Source organism: Bos grunniens, chromosome 8, assembly GCF_055505025.1.
Source record: "Bos grunniens cultivar Pamir isolate PY7600 chromosome 8, Bosgru_T2T1.0, whole genome shotgun sequence".
In the NCBI taxonomy this organism is placed as follows: domain Eukaryota; kingdom Metazoa; phylum Chordata; class Mammalia; order Artiodactyla; family Bovidae; genus Bos; species Bos grunniens.
The window spans coordinates 18481993-18489511 of NC_141172.1; the positions used below are offsets into that span (position 1 = coordinate 18481993).

General features: G+C 36.3%; 1 non-coding gene across 1 annotated transcript; it reads left to right on the forward strand.

The window, feature by feature from the left end:
* Positions 1 to 1716: 1716 nt before the first annotated feature.
* On the forward strand, positions 1717 to 1826 carry LOC147366715 (U6 spliceosomal RNA). The gene has a single exon (XR_015132238.1). It is a non-coding gene; the product is annotated as a U6 spliceosomal RNA (small nuclear RNA).
* The last annotated feature ends 5693 nt before the right edge of the window (positions 1827 to 7519 follow it).

Sequence of the window (7519 nt, forward strand, 5' to 3'; positions counted from 1 at the left end):
TTAGCTGCCCAAATATGAGAGAAAATGTGTAAATGGCCTTGGTAACAAGAAAATGAAAAGGCATTTCTATTTAGCTTTACATCTAACATATTTAGAATCAATCATTTTGCTCTAGTTCTGCCATCACTTTTACACTACTTGGTATTCATTGTAACTTATCCAATCATAAGAAATTCATTTGACCTTTGGAGATTATAGACTGAATATTGTCATACAATTTGTATATCTTTGAGGATCAATTGCTCACCAATACTATGAGCTTTATTCCTACTTTGAAAACTCGGCTGAAACAATAGTTTTTCATAACAATAGTTTTTCATTGACAAGCACACAGCAGTAATCCTGGGGTTTTTTTTCTCTCTTTGCCCTTTTAATGGAGGCACTTTTAATGCAGCATCTCAATATCAGAGATTTCCATTGATAACATGCTACTTTAATCTGTCTTCTAGCTATACCACCAACTGAGGAATATTAACCATATTATACATTTCAGTAGTCAATCTGGCCATTCTATTTATTTTGTGAATGAAATAGCTAGGTGTAATTCTTAGCAGATCATACTAACAAATGGTGTCATTATTGGTATAAATCTAATAACACTGCATTTAAATATGATTTCTCCGTTGAGAGCCTCATTTTAGAGGAAGTTAAAATTACTCCCATCAGGGATATAACAGAGTTAAGTGTTTTGCCCAACACACTGAGCTATTAAGATAATCAAAAAACTTTTTTCCTAGGTTTCAATCTTTATGACCACGTTCATCCCCACTCTTCACTAAGTACTATCTATAAATTAATAGACTCTGCACATTTTAACTACATCTACCAAAGCAAGCTGCAAAGACCTATGGATTTGTGAAACATTATTGCTCAAAAACTCTTTGGCAGTTTTGAAACTTGGTTGCACATTGGAATCACCCAAGGAGCTCTAAAATATACTGTTGTCTTGGTCACGCCCCAAAGACTCTAATTTAATTGATATAAGGCCTGAGCATCAGTATTTTTAAAAGCTCCCCAGGTGATTCTAATACACAGACAAAATTGAGAACCACTGTTCAAACCTTTGTTTTATGGATAAGACAATTACCCCTATCAGTGACACATATAAATTTGATGTTAGAGCTAAAGCTAAAACTCCAGTCTTCAGAATTTCAGTTAATAACTCTTTTCATTAGCTCAAAGCTTTTCAATAGTGTTTCTCTGGGCCTAGGGCTCCTCAGAGATACTGCAGGAACCGTGAAAATGATAGAGATGAAAGAGGAGAGGTCTGATCCCACTTCAGTTGAGTTCAGTCACTCAGTCATGTCAAACTCTTTGCAACCCCTTGGACTGCATCACACCAGGCTTCCCTGTCCATCACCAACTCCCAGAAATTGCTCAAACTCACATTCATCGAGTCGGTGATGCCATCCAATCATCTAATCCTCTGTCATCCCCTTCTCCTCCTGCTTTCAATCTTTCCCAGCATCAGGGTCTTTCCCTAATAAAAAGCTTAATTTATATTTTTTAATATGTCGGACTCAGTTGCAAGATTTTTTCTAGGGGAAGAAAAAGGAAAAACAGAGGGAAAAAATATATACTTGCCTAAAGTAAAAATAAGTTTTAAACTGTAGCAAGCAGACGGCATATATATGTGTCCGAGAGCACCGTCTCAGAAAGAGAGACAGAGAGAAAGGGAGAGAAGGAGAGAGGGAGGAGAAAAGGAGGGAGGAAAAAGTGCTTGCTTTAGCAACACATATGCTAAAATTGGAATGATACAGAGAAGACCAGCATGGTCCCTACACAAGGATGAATTCACAAAGAATTGATAGAATTCACAAAATGCTCCATTAAAAACAAAAGAAGGAAAACTTATGACTTTTTAGATAACCTGAGGCCAGTGGTAAAGCTATTTATATATATATTAAAATGCAAATCTGGGGATTTGAATAGTTTAAATTTAACACAATGAAGAGTCCTTAGCCAGAAAGTAACTGTTTTTAACATTCCAATGTGTATTTTATAATTCTTAAGGAGGAATGTGTCCTTCCATGGTATGAGGTGGGTTGAGGACGCCTCTGAAGAGCCTAGTTTTGAGAAGAGAGTTGGACTTTTCATTAAGCAAATAAGAAAGAGAATTGGACAAGGTGAAAGGTCAAGAGAGAGGCCAGAAAAGATCGTAAAGACAAAGACAGGAAAACTGGATAGAAAACGCTAAGATAGGAACTCTAGTTCCTGATAGAAACTAGACTCATGCTTACTTTATAGGCTAAATGAAAAAGGCAAACAACTTGAGAAGAAGAGAGTGAAGAACAGCTGTTCCATCATCATCTCTGCATAGAACACCTCCACATCCATTTTATCTTTGGAGCAGACTGGAGCAGTGAAGTTAAACTGCAGTGCTGAACTTGGCTATTCATTAGCTAGGATATCAGCTAAGACTCAGTCAACATCTATCAAAATCTTGGAGGTTGATGCTTAACATTTATCTCTTTAGTTTTATTTATTCATATTTCTGCCTTAGGATTTCCAGCACTTATCCATTCTTTTATTTTGATTTTGATAGATGTATATTTCCCTTTACTCACAACATATGAAATAGAATCTCATTGACATGTTTTGTTACTAACTGGAAATTATAATTTATATTAAGAATAGTAGTCATACATTGATCACCTTCCATGTGCCAAACAACATGAGTATCACCCTATAAAGATCACCCTTAATCATCACAAAAACACTATGAAGTTAATGTTGCTGTCTTCTTCTCACAGTGAACCCTGGGCTCAATAAGGTTATATTGTCCAAAATGAGGCAATTTTATTTTATTTTTGTCAAGATTTCCAAAGTCTGTGTTCTTTCCACTGCTATACTATGCTGTTTCATTCTCTCCACTGATGCCTGAATCAAATGGAAATACCCCCATGCTTCTGAAACATGTAGGCCAGCAATATTAAGCATATTTGAACTACTTTTCTCCATTAATGGCACTCCATTTCCCTTTCTATTCAGAAACCCCTGGGAAACTACTACTTTACCATGAGTTGCAGATTAAAGGAAAATTAAAAAGTAATTATAAAAAGCATTTCATGACATAGAAGGACAATTATTTTTGAATAAGACCTTATAAAATTTCATCAAATTTTATGAGCTTTAAGCATTGTATTATATATTAATGAATCCAGAAGGCTATATACATATAATACTTAATCTTCTGCTTATCTACCTTAATACAGACAATTAAAGACACTATTTTTGAAAATCCTTTTTTTTCTTTCCTGTCACAGAATATTTAGTAAAAATTTGACATTGTTATCAATCTGAGTTTAAAATGCTAAATGCTTTCCTGTAAAAATTCATAAAAATATAAGATACAGGACCCTTTTTTACCCCATTTACAAGGATGCATATCTTATCTTTTCTAAAATAAATCTATCACAGTATAAATCTAACACACATAATAATAAAGTAATTTTGCTGGATGATTTTGTATTACAAACTCTGTACACAGAGTTTTCCTAATGACTGACACTTGGTTGCAATATAATAAATATTCAGCTTCCCAAGAGTGACTTCATTTCCAATTCTATCTTCTTCCATATTTAAATCCTGTACCATCCATCTCTGCTTGCTGAAAAGACAGTTAAAAGTTACTTAATATATCCTAGGTTTTTAATTATTTTAAATAAAAATCTCTATTTATCCTTCAGTTCAGTTCAGTTCAGTTCAGTCGCTCAGTCACATCCAACTCTTTGCGACACCATGAATCGCATCACGCCAGGCCTCCCTGTCCACCACCAACTCCTGGAGTTCACCCAAACTCATGTGCATCGAGTCGGTGATGCCATCCAACCATCTCATCCTCTGTCGTTCCCTTCTCCTCCTGCCCCCAATCCCTCCCAGCATCAGAGTCTTTTCCAATGAGTCAACTCTTCGCATGAGGTGGCCAAAGTATTGGAGTTTCAGCTTCAACATCAGTCCTTCCAAAGAACACCCAGGACCGATCTCCTTTAGAATGGACTGGTTGGATCTCCCTGCAGCCCAAGGGACTCTCAAGAGTCTTATCCAACACCACAGTTCAAAAGCATCAATTCTTTGGCGCTCAGCCTTCTTCACAGTCCAACTCTCACATCCATACATGACCACTGGAAAAACCACAGCCTTGACTAGATGGACCTTTGTTGGCAATGTCTCTGCTTTTTAATATGCTATCTAGGCTGGTCATAACTCTCCTTCCAAGGAGCAAGCATCTTTTGATTTCACGGCTGCAATCACCATCTGCAGTGATTTTGGAGCCCCAGAAAATAAAGTCTGACACTGTTTCCACTGTTTCCCCATCTAATTCCCATGAAGTGATGGGACCAGATGCCATGATCTTCATTTTCTGAATGTTGAGCTTTACGCCAACTTTTTCACTCTCGTCTTTGACTTTCATCAAGAGGCTTCTTAGTTCCTCCTCACTTTCTGCCATAAGGGTGGTATCATCTGCATATCTGAAGTTACTGATATTTCTCCCAGCAATCTTGATTCCAGCTTGTACTTCTTCTAGCTCAGCGTTTCTCATGATGTACTCTGCATAGAAGTTAAATAAGTAGGGTGACAATATACAACCTTGATGTACTGCTTTTCCTATTTGGAACCAGTCTGTTGTTCCATGTCCAGTTCTAACTGCTGCTTCCTGACCTGCATATAGGTTTCTCAAGAGGCAGGTCAGGTGGTCTGGTATTCCCATCTCTTTCAGAATTTTCCATAGTTTATTGTGATCCACACAGTCAAAGGCTTTGGCATAGTCAATAAATCAGAAATAAATGTTGTCTTAAACTCTCTTGCTTTTTCGATGATCCAGCAGATGTTGGCAATTTGATCTCTGGTTCCTCTGCCTTTTCTAAAACCAGCTTGAATATCTGGAAGTTCATGGTTCACATATTGCTATTATGAAAGATCTATAAAGGGAATACATATATTACCCTCGTTTTACAGATAAGAAAACTGAATTTAAATAATGTACCCAAATTTATTCAGTTAACAAGCACAGAACATGGAGTCAAGTCTAAGTAGTCTAACTTGAAAACTTTTTGATGACTTAGCTATTTTTTAACAGACAGCTTTCACTTCATTTAGACCCTTCTGTGAGTTTGCCTTAAGTTATTATTATAATTCATTGCCTGCACAAACTCAGAAAATGCAGGAGAGAGCCTCTGTCCCGTTGATTTCTTTTATCATCTTACTATTTCCTATGATAAGACCTTGAACAAAATAGGTGTCCAACAATTTGAACTAAATTATTAAAATAAATTAATCTAATTAGATGAATCATTTACTCATTCCATAAGTATTGTTAAACATGTCTCTGTGCCAGTTACTGTGATGTATGATAGAAAGTGAATGGTCAACATTGTAGGTAAGGGTCTTCTTTACTTTCCTGTAGAAAACAGTTCTACATAGTGCTTTTGATGGTACACTTCTAGTGTCAGTGAAAGAAACTCAACCAAAACTAGCTTGAGTTAAAAGGTAACTTAACGACTTACACTCCTAAGAAATCTAAGAGGTGACTGACTTCAAACACAATTAGATCTAGGGTTTTAGAAATGCCATAAGAAATTTCTCTCTCTCAATTCTGTTTTCCTCATTGTTTTATCCTGAGACAGAGCTCTTTCCGTGTGATGGTAACAACAGCTCCCAGGGGCTGCAACTTATAATACATCCTAGTAACTAAGGGGTAAGAAAGCACTTTTCCTTAAAGTTCCAGCAAACACTTTTGGTGGAGTTCTCATTGGCCGTGCTTGGGTCATACATTCATCTCTAAGACAATCAAAATGGCCAGACTAATTGGCCTTGCCTTGGTAATGTGCTCATAGCTCACTGTGGTGGGGGAGGGGGGTGAACAGTAGAAAAAGGGAAGCTTGCCAATAAACTACATACCTACTGCTATTAAGGAAATAAGAATGTTTACTCCTCCATAAACTCACTGGGCAAGAAACAGTTCTGTATTTAATCATTCAAAGAAATTACCCTTCATAAAATGACTTCCACCACCAAGAAAGATTTTTTTTAAAAACCTTAGTTTAAATCATTTTGTGGTATTGGTGACTCTACTAAATTTACCCATTATATTCCACCCATTAGTTTAAAAAAAGTGCCAGGCTCACCACAAAAAGAAACAACCTAGTAGCAAGATTCTAAACAGATGCACGCATTAAAATGGCTGCAGTTGAGAGATGTTTTTATTTTAAAAATCCAAATATGAACAAACAATTGCTTCTTCTAGATTATTGGAATTATAATCTCTTCAACCCACACCAGATGCACAGAAAACCTTTCCTGAGCTCAGTTTAAACAATCTTTATTAGCATACCAGCAGTGATCTCAAAAGCACTTAATAAGGACTGTCACAAGTTGGTTCATAAAAAATGAATTCAAATTCAAAGCAATTCACATATTAAAATTCTGAAAAACAAAACTGCACCAAATACAGCTCTAATATGTAAAACATACTGGTCAAATCTGAAATTAACAGGAAGGTGAGGGAGTGGAAAGCAAATAGGAATAACTGAAATAGTCTTTAACTTCTTTCACTGTGGGGGATTGAATATATAAACAGTGAAAAACAACATCTAGTTGATTATGGGAACACAGGGAGCAATCAAAGTTTTTTCAAAAAATACAGAAAGAGCAAGAAACCAAGGCAGCTAAAGGGAATAACTTGGAAACAGATAAGGAATAAAATTAAAGAAAGCAGCTGACAAACTGAAAGAGGTGACAGGGAATCCTTAGGGGACAATGAAGGAAAGTGGACTTTAACAAAATGTAGGAACAGATTTTCAGCTACAATCAAAAATCTCATGAGATATTAACAGTGAGTTTATTAGTTAAAATCAGAACTAGATGTAGCTAATATCATTTCTGATATTGATTAGATAGCATCAATCCATAAGGAAAAAAATCCATCAAGTATTATTAGTGAAAAATGTAAGGGTACCAAATTATATATGCATACTGCATAAGCTAGGCTAAGTATACAGCAATAAAAAGAGGGAGTTTGAGATACTCAAATCAATAAGCAATGCAGCAAGTAAAATTGATGGGAGCCTCTTTTTTCTAAGGGATTTGAGAGTATTGTGTCAGACAAGAAGGTCTCCTCAGGACAGTGAGCTCATGTAAAAGAAAGAAATTTCCACTAAAATGCTAGTAAAGGAATGGAGACCCAGATTAGGCTTCTACTTAGCATATCACCCTAATTTTTTTTTTAAAGTGTGGCAGGAAGAATTTTACATGTTCATCAAAGAACATTTCATTTTCTCTGAAGCACATAGCAAGACAACATTTTGCAATCAGATGGGGACATGTGAATGAATTCCGAGCAGCAGAATGTGAGAAGAAGTGATAAATAATACTTTCATGCCTGGCCCTGAAGTCCCTTGGGCCACCCTTCAAGTTCTTTCTCTCCTTTGTCCAAGGAGATGATAGAGTCACTACATAAAAGAAGGCTGGTGCCCTGATGACTGCATGGAGAAAAGCCTCCTTGTGGACCCAAGGCCAT